This window comes from Grus americana, chromosome 3 (genome assembly GCF_028858705.1).
Source record: "Grus americana isolate bGruAme1 chromosome 3, bGruAme1.mat, whole genome shotgun sequence".
In the NCBI taxonomy this organism is placed as follows: domain Eukaryota; kingdom Metazoa; phylum Chordata; class Aves; order Gruiformes; family Gruidae; genus Grus; species Grus americana.
Window position 1 is genome coordinate 114624842 of NC_072854.1, and position 16510 is coordinate 114641351.

The window sequence follows — 16510 nt, forward strand, 5'->3', positions numbered from 1 at the left end:
CCTGTGCCTCTTCAGTCCTATCACTCTAGGAACTGGGTATAGATGTAGGCTTGTAGATTTGTGCAGCTGAATATTTCATTGCCAGAGTTCAAAGGCTCTTACAGAATGTTCTGGCCAGTATCAAAACTGGATTCTTCCACTAGAAATTCAGAGTAACTTTACTGACTTAAAAAATCTGCTGCTGCATTTGGCCTGAGGGGTTTTCACTTCAAACTACATGATTTTTCTCAGCTGTTTTTCTTAAGTTGGGCATTTAATAATTGTTGGGCTCATCCCACAATGATCTTGGCCCTCTTCTAAAGGGTGGATATAATTTGGGTCCCTCTGTAGTGACAACTGTGTGAAGATGAATTCCATATTCTTGTCAGGATCACAGTTACTTTGTTGGCTAGTACATTTAGAGAGCTGCTGTCAGGCCAGCTGATTCATTTCAATGGGCTATCTTGAGTTTTTCCAGTGCTTCTGTTATGTATTTATTTTATTCCTGCATGCCAGGTAGTGTGTCATCATAGGCAGTGACCTCCAGAATAGCTATTTCTTCTGCCTTTTTCTAACCCCAGTCATCTTCCAGTGTGAATACTTATTGCAAAGAGATTGTTTGGCTTGGTTGCAACCTCCCTATTTGATTGCTTCATCTGCTTGCTGGGTCTGTCAGAGACCTACTGTTTCTCTAGGCAGGTCCCTCCTGATATACTTAAGGCATTTTATATTATTTCTTCTGGCAATTTATTCTCCTGGATTTTTTCTTTAATATCTTTTTCATTTTTCCTGTCAAAGTCTGTTCCATTGTATTAAAGATACATGAACTGGATTTATGGTGCTTGAAATATTGTTTTGGCTCTAAAACTCACCCCCCGCCATACCACTGGAAATTATTTCAACTTTTCTGTATCTTTACTTTAAAGATCCCATTGAACTAAGGCAGGCACGTGTGGCATTTTTCTAGCAGGAAAATATTTATTTAATCTCATATGGAGAAGCAGAGAGTGAAATCCTAGATCCATTCAAATCAGTGGGGATTTTCTTGGGCTCCAGTTGAGCTGTCCCTTAATGGTCAGGTTTGTGGTCTGTAGTTGGCCTTCCAGCAAGGACAGATGGAAAGCACAAAGCAGGATTTTCACTTCTCTATTCTGGGATGAGAGGCTGAGCTACAGTTTAGGACAGCTTGCTACAGCAAGAGGTGGAGGACCTGGAGGACCAAGTTTTCTTTCTGGGTCTTGCATTGTCCTCCTAAAAGATTCTTATTTATGTTTTAGCATTTGCCTGGCTGAAAAATAATAAAGTTCCTCAGCAGCACAGTACAATTTGGATGTGTAGTTTTGCTGATGTATTGCAGTTGTGTTTGAGGTTCTGAGATGCATGTCCATCTGTGACATGCTAAACCCATAAAACAACAGATAAGCTTAAGCTGCAGGTTTATTCAGGTGCTTAAGTGTGTTGCCTGCATGGGGCCTTATTTTATTCCCTGTGAATTGTGGTGATGTGTCCCGGTGGAAGTCATCTGGTTTGGTGACAAGCCCGGCTTATTCTCCCAGCAGAGAAGTTTGCTGAAATAACATGGGTTAAAACAGTTTTCCCCCTATTCCCGTCCCCAGCTGAAGAGCAGTTTAAACAGTGAAAACTGTTGAGAGTGCTTATTCAGGGAAGCAACATTGGAAGCTGAAGATAAGAGCATTTATCTTCATGTCAAAACTACTCAGTGTCTTTGATGGACTCCCAGCAGGCTTTAACAAGGAGCTTAGGCTGGAGTCGCTGGAATGCAAGGAGTCCAGGGGGTGGTGTTTATCCCGCCAAAACATGGCATACATCAAATCAGTTACACAGTGCAAGCATATTTCCCCCTGTCACCAGCCAGCATTGCAAGCTCAAAGAAAATATATTCTCCTAGGCACTAGAGGAACCTCCTCCCTTTAGATGCTGATTTAATGTGAAATGTATATTGAAGGGGGTTGAGGGAGAAAGAGGGGGAGAGGGGGAATCTCGTATGTTCTGCAGCAGATTGCCACATCGATCTTGTCATTTAGGCAAACACAGTTGGACCTGAGGCTATGAGTCTGTGGGATGTGCTGTATTTCTGTCATAAACTGTCAGCCTCAGAGAAGCACAGGAGAAAGAGAGGCACCGTAACAGAGTAGAAAATGTAGTAATAAAGGGACCAGCAAGCCATTTAAGAGCAAATCACAGCAGCTGCCATTTTGAATTGTGCTCGCTTTCAACAGCTAGAAATGTGCTCTGCCCTCGCCCCCTCCCCCATTGAAGTGGTGATGGGAAGAGGCAAGACATAAGGGAAGGACCGGTCTCTCTATTGGGGCTGCTCCCATCCCTGCTGCTTAGCAGGAGTTAAGCTGTTCTGCATGGCTAATGGTACCTGCAGGTCCCAAAGGAGCCCTCAGCCTGCCCTTGTACCACCCGTACTGTGGCTTGCCAAGCCCTCCCTGGTGCCATCTCTGCGGTAGCTCCTCCATGAGGATTTTTCCTCTGAGCTTGCACCCTGAAATTACAGCCTGTGTTAGACATTGCTGATGGCCAATTTGGGAGCCGACAGGAGCATGCTCAGGTTCTCTAGGGAACTAATCCAGGATCAGAAACTTTCCTGAATAGTTGTCTCCATCAGGAATATGGCTTAAAAATCTGTTTTTGTTTAAATGACTGCTCTGGGAGCATTGCGCTGCTGGTGGGGGCCACAGAGAGATAGTTGGAGTGGCTTCCACCGGAAGGTTCAATCAAATATGCTGGCAAGCTCTTCCTAATTAGTAGCAGGCCTTGGGCATCACTCCGCCTGGGTGTTTATACCATGCTGTCTAGAATGATGTCAGCGCCTTGGGATACTTGCGTTTCTCCTCAGCAGAGCAAAGACACTAGAGAGCGCCATGTATTTGCAGATTTTGACTTGTAAGTGGGGTCTGAGGATGTGAGTGCTCCTTGAGGGGAGGACATGGGAGAGGACTGTTCTCAGGACTGTGACTGGGCTTGCTGCTGTGTGCCCCTCAGGAAGACGTGTATGGAGAGGTGTTTTCCCTCTAGATATGTGTAGCCGCAGATGCAATGTAGCTTTGCATTTCCTCCAGTGAGCTCTGTGTCTTTGGGGGAGAAAAGGCAGTTTTGCTGTCAGGAGGAAATCCTCTTAGTCTCATTGCTAGTAGAGGAGAGGCATTTGAACCAGGAGGCCTTCCCAGCCTTCTATGCAAACTTTCTGTCACATTGTCTTGAACATAGCAACCAAGAGAGGATACCAGGAAGGGCCTGTCCAGCAATCTGCCATCTTAAGGAAATTCTCAGAGCAAACTAGGGTGAAATGACTTAGGAGGTGCCCTTGAGGCAGCTTTGCAGGAGGATTGCCATTGCTTTTGAGCTCATACTCTCCAGTCTGTATGAAGAAAACATGTAATTTTCAAGTACTTAAGTACCTAAACAATGCTTTAGTATATTTGAATGGCTGAGTTATTTCTTTAAGAGCAGGCTGGAGTCAGATTGTTTTGCTGTCTCTTATTCCCACTTCCCCAAATGGTACAGGCTCCACTTGGGCTCTACCCTCCTCTTCCTCATGGGAGGGTGGGAAGCTCATGCCCGTTCCAGCAGTGCTGGAGAATAACTGTCCTTGCTGTTATACCACTCACTGTCATGTATCTTCTCCCATCACCCAAGGCCGCCTGAAGCTTCTCTCTACCCTAAATTGGTAGGGAAGCAGTCTACATGGCATCATGCTCCTCTTAATCACCAATCATGCGATGGTGATGACTAAACTTCATTACAATGAACTGGCTTTTTTTTCTCTCCACTGAAATGTTTCCTGCAGAAAAAATGAGGCTTTGCTAAAACCTGACTTGTTTTTCAGAAGGTGGCCACCTCTATGTATTCAGAAGTACTTTTTCAAAGAAAGACTTCGGAGTTTTAAGGGAGGTGATGCATAGATATTTCAGAATTTTAAGTTTGCTGTTTTTCTCCTCATTTTCTTGTGCTACTAAGTCTAAAAGGCTAAATGAGGTCTTGCAGTTATTTTTCCTATCTCATCTTTTTATTGTTTTGTGGATGTTTTATTATCTTGCTATTTCTGAAATAATTTCACATTGGGAAAGCTCAAAAATAGTAAAAGAGAAAGCAAATGGTAGAAAAAGAAAAAAGGTGTTAGTGAAAAGATGTTTAGGAGGAAATGTTTCTGTTGCAGATGCCATCAGGAGGAAAAAGAAGGAATACATTTTTTTCCTCCCAAAATCCTTAATGATGTAGATGCTTAGAAGTTTAATTGAAGAAAAAAAATCGTATTTGGGCATGTCTGAATGGATATAATTTTTCCTGCCCTGCTCTGACCTTCCTCAGTTCTCCCTGGCATTATTGCTCGTCCCCTCTGCCCCTTCATCTGTGTCAGAGGCAGCTGGAAACAGCAGATAAGAAGGAGCCTTGGGGCAGTGCATCTTGGGAGCAGCAGCCATGGGCTGGAGGGCAGGAGGCATCTGTGTGCTCTGGGGAACTATATGGGCATGAGGAGCTGCTGTGTGCTTGAAGGAGCTCCTTTCCAGGGGGAAACCAGCAAAAGGGGAGCCTGCTCCTATGTGCTTTGAGAACTGCCTCTCTCCCCTCCATGTGAGGGGGAAGTCACCCATCCAGCACAGATCTAGGCTGGTATTTACCAGGAAGATGGTGTGCCTGGCAGCGGGCAGAGGATTACTGTCTGCAGAAATAACTTTCCAGGAAGTGCCTGTTGAGGTTTTATCTTTTTGTTTGGAGAATGTTGGGTCCATGCAAATCCCTGAGCACAGGACTCTTGAAGAAAAATGACCCCTAAGTTAGAAAAATAAGGCAAAACACTTGGGGGTAGAAATACGTCGGAGTTTGGTGGAGGTGTTGGAGGTAGCTTCAAAGATTCCTTCCAATTCCTTATTGCAGTGGTTGAGACACTAGTGGGAAGCATGTAGGCTCAGTATCCTCTTAAGTGCCCTGTGTTATCTGTGCAATATCAGCAAATAATTGCTCAATAGAAACACCCTCAGACTTCACACTCAGCACCTGGTGAACAGTTTGCTGGATGCCCCTTTGCACTTACACATAGCAGACAAGAGTGCAGATATGAATTGTGCTTACATGTGGCAGATATGAATTGTGTTAGTCTGATTTCTTATACTGTCCATCCATTCTTTACCCTAAAAAGCTTTGGTAAGTGTTCACCAGTTTCAGTCAAATTTGGCCAAGGGGGAAAGGTCTGAAAAGTATTTTTTCCTGAAAATCAGTGTCAGAGTAGGAGAAGCCCATAGGAGTCTGGTCCCTAAGGAAGGGCAGCCCCGTGTCTGAGAAGGAGGTAGTTTCTGGGACCCTGCAGCTTCTAGCTTCGTTACCCAAGGAGCAGTAGTAGGAATAAATATAACAGGAAGGAGCTGGAAGGTTTTGTGATGGGAATATTGCCAAACCGCAAATATTCTACAAATGTAATGGCTGGGGGAGTAAGGCATATAGGATAGAAACCTCCAGAAAATCAGATTTCATGGCTCTGCTGCTCAGAGAACAATGTGTTTACTGGGAATGTTGGATTAAAACTGGATTTCTCCATCAACGACTGTCATCAGTGTGTGCTGTGTTGTAAGTGGGCAGGGGACTTTGGCCTGCAGTAAATTAAGGAGTGCAGTGTTATGAATAGCTTCCTTACTCAGGATGGCATTACTCCAAGCCTCAAGATAATTTATATCTCAGGTAGGCATGCTGTTGTTTAACAAGGCTAAATCTGGAGAAATGAGAGCCTGATGTGGGACCATATGCTCTGTAAGCAACAGCAGAGTTTATGAAAGGTAGTTCAATATTCTTCGTATTGTAGGAACAAGCATAAGCAGATTTTTTTTAAATTGGATTTTGGGACAAAGCACAGCTGGTACAAAGCTTTAACAGGAATTCAAACGCGGCTACTTATTAATGCAGCGAGTGATCATTTACAAGTCCTAGTTTTTTCTTTGTTGTTTAATACTCTGACAGCCATAGATCTGCATAGCATTTTGCAGACGTAAGGTTTTTAGAGAAAATCAGCTGCTTGTTCTTACAGCCCCTCTAGAATTAAGGTATTTTAGCAAGCCTCTGGAAGGTGCTTGGCAAGGCAGGAGAACTTAGCCACAACTTGCCAGAGGTAATCTTGCATCTTTCTTGGCAAACAACGGGTGGGAAGCAAGAGATGGAAAGTGTGTAAGTATCCTTCTGGTTAGCATAAAAATAGCAAGTTGGAAAAAAGTCACACATATGACTTAACCATTTTTCTTCTCTCCACTTAGAGAACTAGGATAAAGTGTGTTTGACAAATGAGTTATCATTTGTCAGCTCCTCAGCAAAGAAAACCAACACCTTTTTAAGCAAGAAAAGAACCATCCTTTCCCAGTTACTTTGTAGTTCTTATTTTTGTGTTTTGGGAATAATAGTCATTTGGGGATTTTTTTTTTTTTTCCAAGTGGTTTGGGTTTTTTTGTTACTGGTTTTTGGTGGTGTTTTGGTTTTGGTTTGGTTTGGTTTTTTACAGAGAAGAAAGGAAGCAGCAGGTAGGGACTGGCTGCTCCTTCCCTGCTTCAAGATTGCTGGTGGAAAAAGAAAACCTAGTGATCATCCATAGTGCACATGAGCTTCATAGTATTTGGCACAAGGCAGCACGCAAGATGAAAGTGTGTCTCTTGACAGCCAGCTTTGTACTGGCAGCCTTTACTCCAGGCAACAAATTAATTCACTCAACTGTGTTCTGCATAATTGTTGATACTGTCTTAATTGGTACCATACGTTTCTCCGTGTCGACATGTCCATCATGTTAATGTCTAGGGACTATTGTTTCCTGCCAACTCGGGAACAGCACAGCCTGCTCTGTCCTAACTGAACTCCTACCTAAAATGCCTTAGTAAGAAATGTGACTTCATGGCAAAGGGAAAATGTAGAGCCTTGTTGGGGCATGACTCAAAATTCACGGGGAGAAAAATGGGACTCCTGATTTCAGTAGCATTTGGAGATGAGCCAGCTCTTCCAGGGCTCTCTAAAGGCAATCCGGTTCAGCTGAAGTCAAGTCTGAAGGCAAAGGAGCTTAGTTAGTCTCCTGCTCCCAGGAAATCTGTGATAGGGGCTGGCAAACATTTTCCAAGTGTGTCACAGTGGGGCATCCAGGGCAAGGCAGCTGCAGAGCTAATTGACCCTAGTGCACTGGTGACTTTGTGGATTGGGATTAGCATTTTGAATTTCACCATTAATAACCTGGCAGCCAAGGCAGAGCCTGGAGAGCAAGTGCAATCTGCTTTCCCCCCAGCTCCTCCATATGCTGTGATAACAGGGGCAGGAAGATGTTGGGGAGGTAGAGAGCTGGGTGCAGCCCAGGCTGATGTGACCATGTGTGGGCATTGATAGTATCAGCTCCTGAGAAGAAATGGCCACCTCATCACCAGGCAAAGGCATCACTGATCCTTCCCTCCCTGGCAAGGTAGAGTGGAAGCATTAGGAGACATTGTTGCCTCTGAAGAGTCAGTCTCTAAAAATCCCAAATTACGAAATAAAAGAGCACTTCTGACTATCTCTATGGCCACTTCCACATCTCCTTAATAAGAAATACCATTCCTTTGTCACCAAGGATTTGCATGGTTACAGTCATTAAAGCTTACAAACATGCAGGATCTATAGGATAGGCATCTCACTGAGGGCTATATGGAAAATGAATAGTTCTGTTTTCAGAGAAGCACTGGAACCATGCACACTATGTAAGGCACGAGCCAGCAAACTGAGTGATGAGGATCAAATGTTGAATAGCTTTTTATTCAGTTAGTGCCACCTCTGCTAAGCATTGAATCATCTGGCATGGAAAATATGGCATGTGATTATGAAATGTGAGGCTCTAGCTTAAGGTAAATGTGCAGGAGGGCAAATCGTGTTTGCATAGGCGACCTCATTTTGGACACCTCCAGATGCTAGGTTACTAGACTTTGCTTCTGCGATGAAATTTTTTGTTATATTATTGCCTGTGCACATACTCAAACACATGCTCTCTCATTTCCTCTCTCTGCCTCTATGGTTAATTGATATGAGCTACACTTATTTATATCATTTTATGTGCCATCATCACTTGTTCAAGCTGTTGGCCGGTTTTAAGCAAAAATATTTATGTAGAGGTGAGAGAAAGAAGGCTTCTTCCCTATCCTTTTGTAACATCATGACTGAATATTTAGGCTACTAACAGTGTGTGGTTGAAAAGCTCATTTAAGAGAGCAGCAAAACACATGGTAACATGTTTTGTGGAGGTTTTAAATTCTTATGTTAACATTTGGATCTGGAGAAGAGAAAAGCAGGAGAACAAGGAAGAACTTTTGCATGGATTTTTTTGCAAGTATAGCTAGAAAATATAAGTCTGCTGAGCTGTAGTGTTTTATTTAAGAGTCCTGGCATTCTCAGAAACCTGTTTTTGCATGTGGAGTGCAGTGACAGTATTGGCAATCCATATGCCAAGAGAAATGTAATTTTTTTGAAAGCTGTGGGCTGCCTCGCCCTTTGTGGTTCCCAGGAATTGGTAGTAGGAAATAAAATTAAAAAAAAAGAGAAAGAAAAAGCTGCTTCAGCAATTTGACATGAGAGACAGGTGAAATGGTTGAACTAAAGAAGAACTTTTATGCAAAAAAAAAAAAGCAAAATGAGACCTCTAAGCTATTTCTGGCATCTCTCTGTACACCTGTGATGTGCCAAAGCATATCTGCAGTGCTGAGAGTGTCCTGTCTGCTGCAACTTCAAGTTCAGAATCATGCAGTCCCACAGCTTACACCCCAAATGCTTTCTACTTTCAGAGCTCAAAGGATTCAGGTAATAGCTGGATGACCTTTTCTCTTTCCTAAGTGTCTCGAGGAGTCTTCCATCAATTTAGCCACTGCAGATAGGTGCAGCTGAGAAATGCAACATTTCTAGGTAGCAGAGGGAGGTGTAGACTTCATACACGGCGGGATTCTAGTCACTAAACTGTCCTAATAAAAGAAATGGCCCAAGAGGTAATTTGAGACCTCACACAGAAAGCAAGTGGGCTCAATAGCTTGTCTTCTACCTGGGGGCTTCCCACGCCACTGGGAGCAGGGCAGGATTTGGCCCCAGCACTGCTGCTGCTTGTGTAGAGCAACCCCCTCCCTTTGTTAGTGCTGGCAAAGTCAATGCAAATCATTGCTCTGGTGCCAGCGTGGCTGGGAGCAGGAAAGCAGGTGGGAGCCGTGATCCCATGGCCATGATCATGCGTGTCTCCTGGGGGAGAGCCCAGCAGGCACATCCCACCAGGTGCCACAAGACTTGCACTGTCAGGTGCTGCCTAAATGCTGTTTAAGCATCACTTAGTGCTGACTTGCTTTAGCAGCTGATGGAATCATGGCATAAAGCATCCCAAAACACGGATCAAACTGAGGATCCTTGAGCTGCTGCTAGCAGGGACAAGATGTTTCTGAAGGGAAAAAAACATATAGATTTATGATTATTTTAAGACACCTCCTCCCCCCCCAATGACTCTATAAAGCAGTGTCTGGGAGCCTTTCAGATTTCTGCACTTGTCTTGTGTGCTTCAACCTGTGAAGAAATCATCTTAGCTAGGCTTTCTAGAAAGCTCTGAAACATTTCTCTGCATTTATGCTGTAGCAGCAACTCTGTAAAGAATCCTCAAAGATGTGATTAAGTGTGTTTTGTCAACATTTGAAGTGGAGATTACATCATCTTGTAAAATATGTATATAAAATCAAGTCATAGCAGTCTTCCATTTCATAATGTGTATCGCTGTGAGGGAGACTTGAACACTGCATCTGCTGATCAGGTGCTGCCTCATTCCCCTACTGCTTTAATTGCATGTGGTAGCAGTGTTTTAGGACAGGAAGTTTATATTATCTTTTCCAATTGAAACTTTATTGGAGTAAGGAATTGGAATTTGGATAGGATATTGTGTCCAATGTAGTTACTTGAGCATTTGGAAACATCACTTAGGGTCCTTGAATGATAACAAACTGGACTGCCTGATGCTTCTAAATTAAATGTTGCTTTTTATGACAATTCTCTTAAAATATAGTTCTGTTATAAAATCATCAGGTGTTTTTCTATACTATTCAGTTTAACCAAAATGCTATAGCTTTTCCCATTCCTTCTCTGTTTCTAGTAGTATTATTTGCAATTTTCTGGGGAAAGAAAAGATCACAAACAGATTTGGCTCAAACTCTACAGTGGCTTTTGGTTGCTTCTGCTTTTGGCCAAGTCTAAACATTGCTTATCCCCAAAAGATGTCACTTCTGGAAATGGGGATGCTTTTCTGTGGCTGATGCTGGCTGAGGGAGGAATGGTGGTGTTTCCTTATCGCTTCTCACAGGATGCAGTGGTGGATGCTGGATCTGCCAGTGACCTGAGAGCATTCACCTTGCCTGTTGGCTCCCACCTTGCCCTCCATAAACACCTTCAGCCAGTCCACCCTTGCTCAGCTTGTGAGAGGAACAGTTTCAGTCCAAGCCAGAACCCTTGTAAATCACGTATTAAAAATGTTTTACAAGCCTATGCTCTAAATGGGAAACATGCACACAGGCTGCATTGTTCACGTGTGGCTGTAACTGAAGCCAGAAACAGCAGGAAAAGGGGAGTGAAGCCGCGTAAAAAGCCCAAGGGAAACTCTCCCCAGTCATGCAACTACATGACCATGGGCCCCTTCACAGGTCACTGTGTGGTTGTTGCAGCTGCATTCAGCTCTCAGAAGCCTCTTTTAATTCAGATACATGTATAGATGCCCAAAAAGCACCTAGGAGCCACACAAATTCAAATCCTTAGTCAGTGAGCAAAGAGGCCACTGATGGTAACAAAGGGGAAAGGATCAGCTTCCTTCAGTGCCTTGGGGTAGAGAAGGGTCCAGGTGAAGGGGAGCAGGGGCTGCTGAAGGGGAAAAGGCAGCAAGGCACCTCGAGGGCTCTTAGTCAAGGAGCAGCAAATCAGCGCGAGCCCTACAGTCAAGGGGAAAATGTCCTGAGGACTCGTTCCAGCAGCAGAGTTTTGTACTTAAAGCCTGGGCATGGGATTCCCAGCGGCTGCAGGCATTGAGGCAAGCAGCTGGGCGGCTGTCCCCCTGCAGCCGGAGACTTTGCACCCTGCAATTTAAATTAAGCTGGCATGGACCTCAAGATGTTTGTGCTTTCATCCTGGCCCAGCTAAACTCTGTCTACTTGGTTTTTTTCCAAGCACGCAGACAAGACCAGGGACTCATTAAATGGGGTGAAATAATCTTATATTTAACATAATTATAGTATTTATATTTGAAGAAACAATGTTTTAATGTTTAGCTGTAAAAATTACTTTAATATTTTAGATGGGCTTTTATCCATCCACATGAGTCTGTCTTTTTTGCCCCAGGTTAAACTTGAACTTCATAAGCACTTAGGATATGAAAAGATGCAATTAAATAAATGCATTTAAAGAAATTAAGTGCATTAGGATGCTGCCAAGCTTTATGCAGGGCTTACCTCTCTTACCTCTTCTTCAGTGTTGCATCGAGGCTCTCTTCCAAAAGCTTTTACACCTCACATAGCTTTCTTGGCCTCACTAAAGCTGCATCCCAGTGTACAGTGCTCTCAGATGTAGCCATGGGAGTTGAATGGGTGATCCCTGTGCCAGAGGCTGTGCCTAGGTGGGGCGATAACATCTGAAAAGACAAGGAGATGTAACGTAAATGTAAGTTACAACTTTCAGAGCTGATTTGAACATCATGTTGAAAGGAAGATCAAGGGAGATCTAGGCTGCCTTTGATTTTTTTTGTCAGCTGATGGTGGTGCTGGCCACCTGTGGTCTTGCTGCTGAAGCATGTTGTTGGCAAGCAATGATTTTTCTGCTGCCCTGGTAGCTAACAGCTGGGGGCTGTGCTTCTCACCAGGCAGGGTCTTTATTAAGAGTTGTGCTGAGAGAGGTGACTTTGAAAGGTGTAGCCTGCAGTTACTGGAGACTCTCAGTGGTGATAGCTTGGGGACCTCAGCTCAGGATTTTCATTGACTTTGTTTCATGAAGGGTATTTTTTTGGGTTGTTAAATGGGTATTCAAGCCCTTGTGTTCCTCAGGTGAGTGGAGGTCAGCAGGAGCACCCTGCACGACCAGGCTGGGCACATTGGGTTGTAAGGGGTGATTTTTAGGCAGCACTGCTGAGCTATTTTACACCCTGACATCAAACTGCTGCTCTCCCATGTGTGCAGCTGCCTGGGACTGGGAGGGAAAGATGACTTCTTGGAGCTAAACCCACCATACTTCCTTCCACGTCCCCTTTAGGACTCATCTATTAGAAGCTGGAGTGCATGCAGGATGTGGATCTTGTCTGGAAAGGGTGTTCAGGGCAAGCAGAAGTGATTCATCAGAGTTGGTGTGACTTCCATGGCTCAGTGCTAGCAAAGGCAACCCTAATGGTGGCCACAGAGGAGCCTCCTTTTCTGTGGCCCAGCCTTTGCAGCTTCTGTGCCAGGGATCTCACTGTCACTGTCTCCTGGTCTTTGCTTTGTGAGCACCGAATTTCAGTCTATTCTGTGGACTTCTAGATTTGACAAGATGAAGCTGGTCTTTAAAGTAACTCATACTCCAGTCCAAGCCAATTCCTAGGTCCGGTCATGTATTTCCTAGGTGTCATTCAGCTGGAGGCTCAGTCAGCCAGTTCAGTGGATCTGGTATCTGTGACAGCCAGTCAGTGTGGATATGCTGATACAGGAGGCAGGCAAGAAAAGAAATAGTGAGAAACATCTAGTTCAAAAGTGCCCTTTTGGGTTAGCCAATGAATGACATGATAACAGAGGCTAATAGGAGGCTCTGCATGTCCCTGTGCCAACCCCTGCTCAACACAGCTCCAACTGGATCAAGTTGCTCAGGGCTGTGTTTAGTTGATGTTTGAATGTCTTCCAAGAATAGGGGTCTCACCACATCTCTGCACCCCACTCTAGTGTTTGACCACCCTCATGGTGAAAACGCTTTTCCTACTATCTAAGTGGATTTTCCCATCTTCCAGCTTGCACACATTTGCCTCTTGTCTTTCCCCTGCATATCTCTGAGAGGAGCCTAGCTCTGTCTCTACTGTAACCTTCCACCAGTATGGAGTGAACTGGGAACTTGGCCGGTTTCTCAAAAGCAAGACAAGGCAAGTGAATAGCTCTGTAAAGCCAGCCTGTATTCTGTGCATGAGGACGGTGAGGTCATACTGATGGTGACAGTACTTTGTGTTGGAGAGTTCATTATTAATTGTGTTATCTAGACTTTAATGCTCTCTTTGTGGTGTACTAAACAACCGCTGTTTAACAATGCAAAGCACTCCATCTCTGGGTTAAAGGATACCTCTGGGTTCTGTCTTTCATTAAATTTGTTCTGCTGTGTGTGCACAGCATTCCTTTCCACTTAGCCAGCCATCTTCCTAGGCTTTTAAGCAAGCCAGGCCATAAAAATATTTACATTTTTCTGTAGCACTTGGTCTGTACACAGTCAAACAAGCATGGCACTCACTAAGAAGTGGTGGGACTTGGATTCAGCAGGAGCATGCCGTCTTAAGCTGCAGCAGGCTGGCTGCCTGCTCCCATCCCTGCAGTGAGGAGACCTTCTCATGCAGAAGTGTCTCCATTGCAATGAAAATTCTTTGCAAGTTCCCCAGAAGAAGGCAGTGTTGGAACTGCAAATCTAGATTTAATTCCAAGCAGTAGATCGTTAACATTATTTTTCTTGTTAGAAAAGCTCTTCTTTGTTTTAAAGACAGATGTGGTGTTCATTCAAGACATGTTTGACACAGTTAAAGCCGCATACGTAGCAAGGAGATTACAGTAGATGCCCTCACCACTGCTTCAGGCTATTAGGATAGTGCTAGATGTGTCTTCTGTCCTGAGTCAGTCTTGATCCCTCACCCACTGCATGCTGCTTACGTCAGCTCTGTGATTGATTGTGCAGAATCTGGCCTTTGGGGCTTATGTTGCAGAGTAAAGGTTTGTTGCTTCTATGTGCACGTTCATTGTTCCATGTTCTTTGTACCCCAGTTTTGGAGCAATTGTGGCAGCTAGGGGGAAAAGTGAGCTCAATGGGAGCAACCAGGCTGTGGCATAGATACAATCCAGTGCTCCATTCCTGCAGCACTGTGAGTGCCCACTGGTGCAGGGTTTCACTGGAACTTACTGGATCCAAGTGTCGCAGTTCCACTGAAATTCAGTGGGATCCTGGCTCCAGGCACTCTGTCACATGCGCCATGCTTTTACAAGTGAGACTTAAGTAGCTACAGAGATTTTCCAGCATGCCTGGGCACCTCACTCCCGATAACGTCAGTGTAAGGTAGCAGCCTTGGCACGTTTGAAAATCCCACTAGACACTGACTGCAACCCTGCTCAACCAAACCCCTCAGCCAGGCTTCTTTTCCTTTTGGCTGTGCTGGAGTAGCCCTGGAGATAGAGGGAACAGAAATACAGGAATCAGGCCCCAAAACTGCTGAACTGATACCCAGTTGTCCTTAAAGACAGTAAATCCTTTCCAGATGTTAAATAGCTTAGCTGTCTTCCTCTGTTATAAGGCAAAATATTTGACTGAATTTATATCAATTTATGTCTTTTTATATATGTATATATAGATGTAGCTAAGCACAGTACACATTACACTGATGTGTCCACTGAAAGTCAAGAAACAGTTTCTGTAAAAGCCATGATGTATTGACCTGTTCTGTTGAATGGATGTATGAATTTGATTTCATATATTGTTTCACATATGTATGTGTGTATAAATACAACAGTATGGCTCTATAGATTCTTATCTATCATTCCTATAGACTCTCATCTGTCATTTCTGTATGTAATGTATGCATGATCTATATATCTATCTGTACAGTGTAGCTTGTGAGTGGTGATACATACATCTGGTATATATCATGGTAAAGTGTTTGGGTTTTACAGAAATATTTCTTTGGCTTTTGTTTTGACACAGATACATGAAGTGACTTCCTGAGATGACCTTCTGAGGAGTGCATTACAGAGCTCTGGAGAGCTTGAGGGTGGTATGTACAGAGGGGGGCACACCTCTGAACTGCCTTGACTGCCCTGAGACATTCCACTGAAGCTGACGTTTATGTTAAATGACTTCATGCTGATTGCATTATTGCAGTAAATACTAAATGAATCTGATGTTGAATGTTTACATTTCTTTCTCGATAACTCTATGTTAATATTACATTAATTATTCCTTACTTACAATGCTGTTGAATGTTGATAAAGGCTGAATTGCTACTTGAAATGCTGATCCTGACAGTCCTGTGGCAGGTGCTAAAATGTGATTTCCAAGTCTTAGGGGAAAAGAAGGAATACATTACTACTTCTGATTTAGCAGACTTCAGAAGAAGCATATTCTAGTCACATCTCGTGAAGCACTCACCTGAATCCCTCTTGCTTTCAGTAGCCAGTGCCTTTGCAGAAGACAAAAAAGGAATATACACTTCACTTTTTTTATTTAAAATTTTATGGTGAATGCTGATGTGGAATCAGTTCAGCATGTATGAATAGTTCCCTACAAGAAAGATGCTGTGTGTACATGGAGCACTGGGCATTTCTTTTGTCTGTGAGAGCTGACGCATGGAGGTAGAGCTTGCAGAGAAACAGAGAGACACAACTTCTCACTGGTATCACCTTCCCTGCAATTTTGGATCTGAACTTTTTGACTCCTGACTCTCTTATGGCCCATTTGTGCACACCTACCATTTATCTCAGATATCACTTGTATAACACTGCAATTTTAATGATGTAAAGAACACATAAACTGTGTAGTGAAGTTGAAGACTGCCAGGACAGGGAAATCACAGTGCTTAATTTCCCAGTGAACTGAGTGAAATATTGGAAGAAACAGGATTTGTGACAAAATTAACAAAAGCCCCTGAGTAGCTTAGGAAGCCTCAGCCATAAATTATTTAAAAAACCCTCTGTGGTAACCTCAGGTGCTGCCTCTTTCAGCTGGACATATGCTTTGATGAACACCCATCAGAGGCTGTATTAATGCAGGGTCCCGTCAGCTATGTGCGGCTGAGGTCCTCCAAATTCCCCTCTTCTTAGGTGCTGCAGGAAGAAATAAGCAGCTGTGACATTCCTCAGAACTTCCACCCCTCCCCAAAGTCTGGATGACCTGTGTGGCAGGGGAAGGGACAAGGAAGGGAGGAGAAATGTTCATGAAGTGGGGTTTTGGGGAGGAGGGAGTACCTTCTTCTACCGTCCTGCACAGGCAACCACTCTGGCCTTCACTGTAGGAAAAATGTTCCATCTCTGAGAGTGTGTTTGAGGTTTCTGTTTGTTTGTTTATTAAGAAAGAAAGCATCTGGCATATGTATGCAAACATTAATGAGTCATTTAAAATATTCTCAGCGCTGCAAGTAGTGAGGCTGGGATCTTCCAGCTACAAGAAGAAGCGTGATAGAAGGGAGCAGGCAGACCCTGAAGGACTGCTTTCCAAGTATAAGGAGGGGAGACAAATCTTATTTTTTACCTCCCTCCTCTTCCCCCCTCACCACCACCTCCACGAACATTTCCAGCCCTCTAAAACCCTT

General features: G+C 43.9%; 1 protein-coding gene across 3 annotated transcripts in view; it reads left to right on the forward strand.

Annotated features, from left to right (window-relative positions):
• LOC129205263 (uncharacterized) overlaps positions 1-15323 on the forward strand; it is a 56638-nt gene extending 41315 nt beyond the window's left edge. For all 3 annotated transcript variants that reach the window (XM_054822509.1, XM_054822510.1, XM_054822513.1), the window contains one exon: positions 14908-15323. The gene's annotated coding sequence lies outside the window, so the exon portion shown is untranslated. The remainder of the gene's footprint in view (positions 1-14907) is intronic.
• The last annotated feature ends 1187 nt before the right edge of the window (positions 15324-16510 follow it).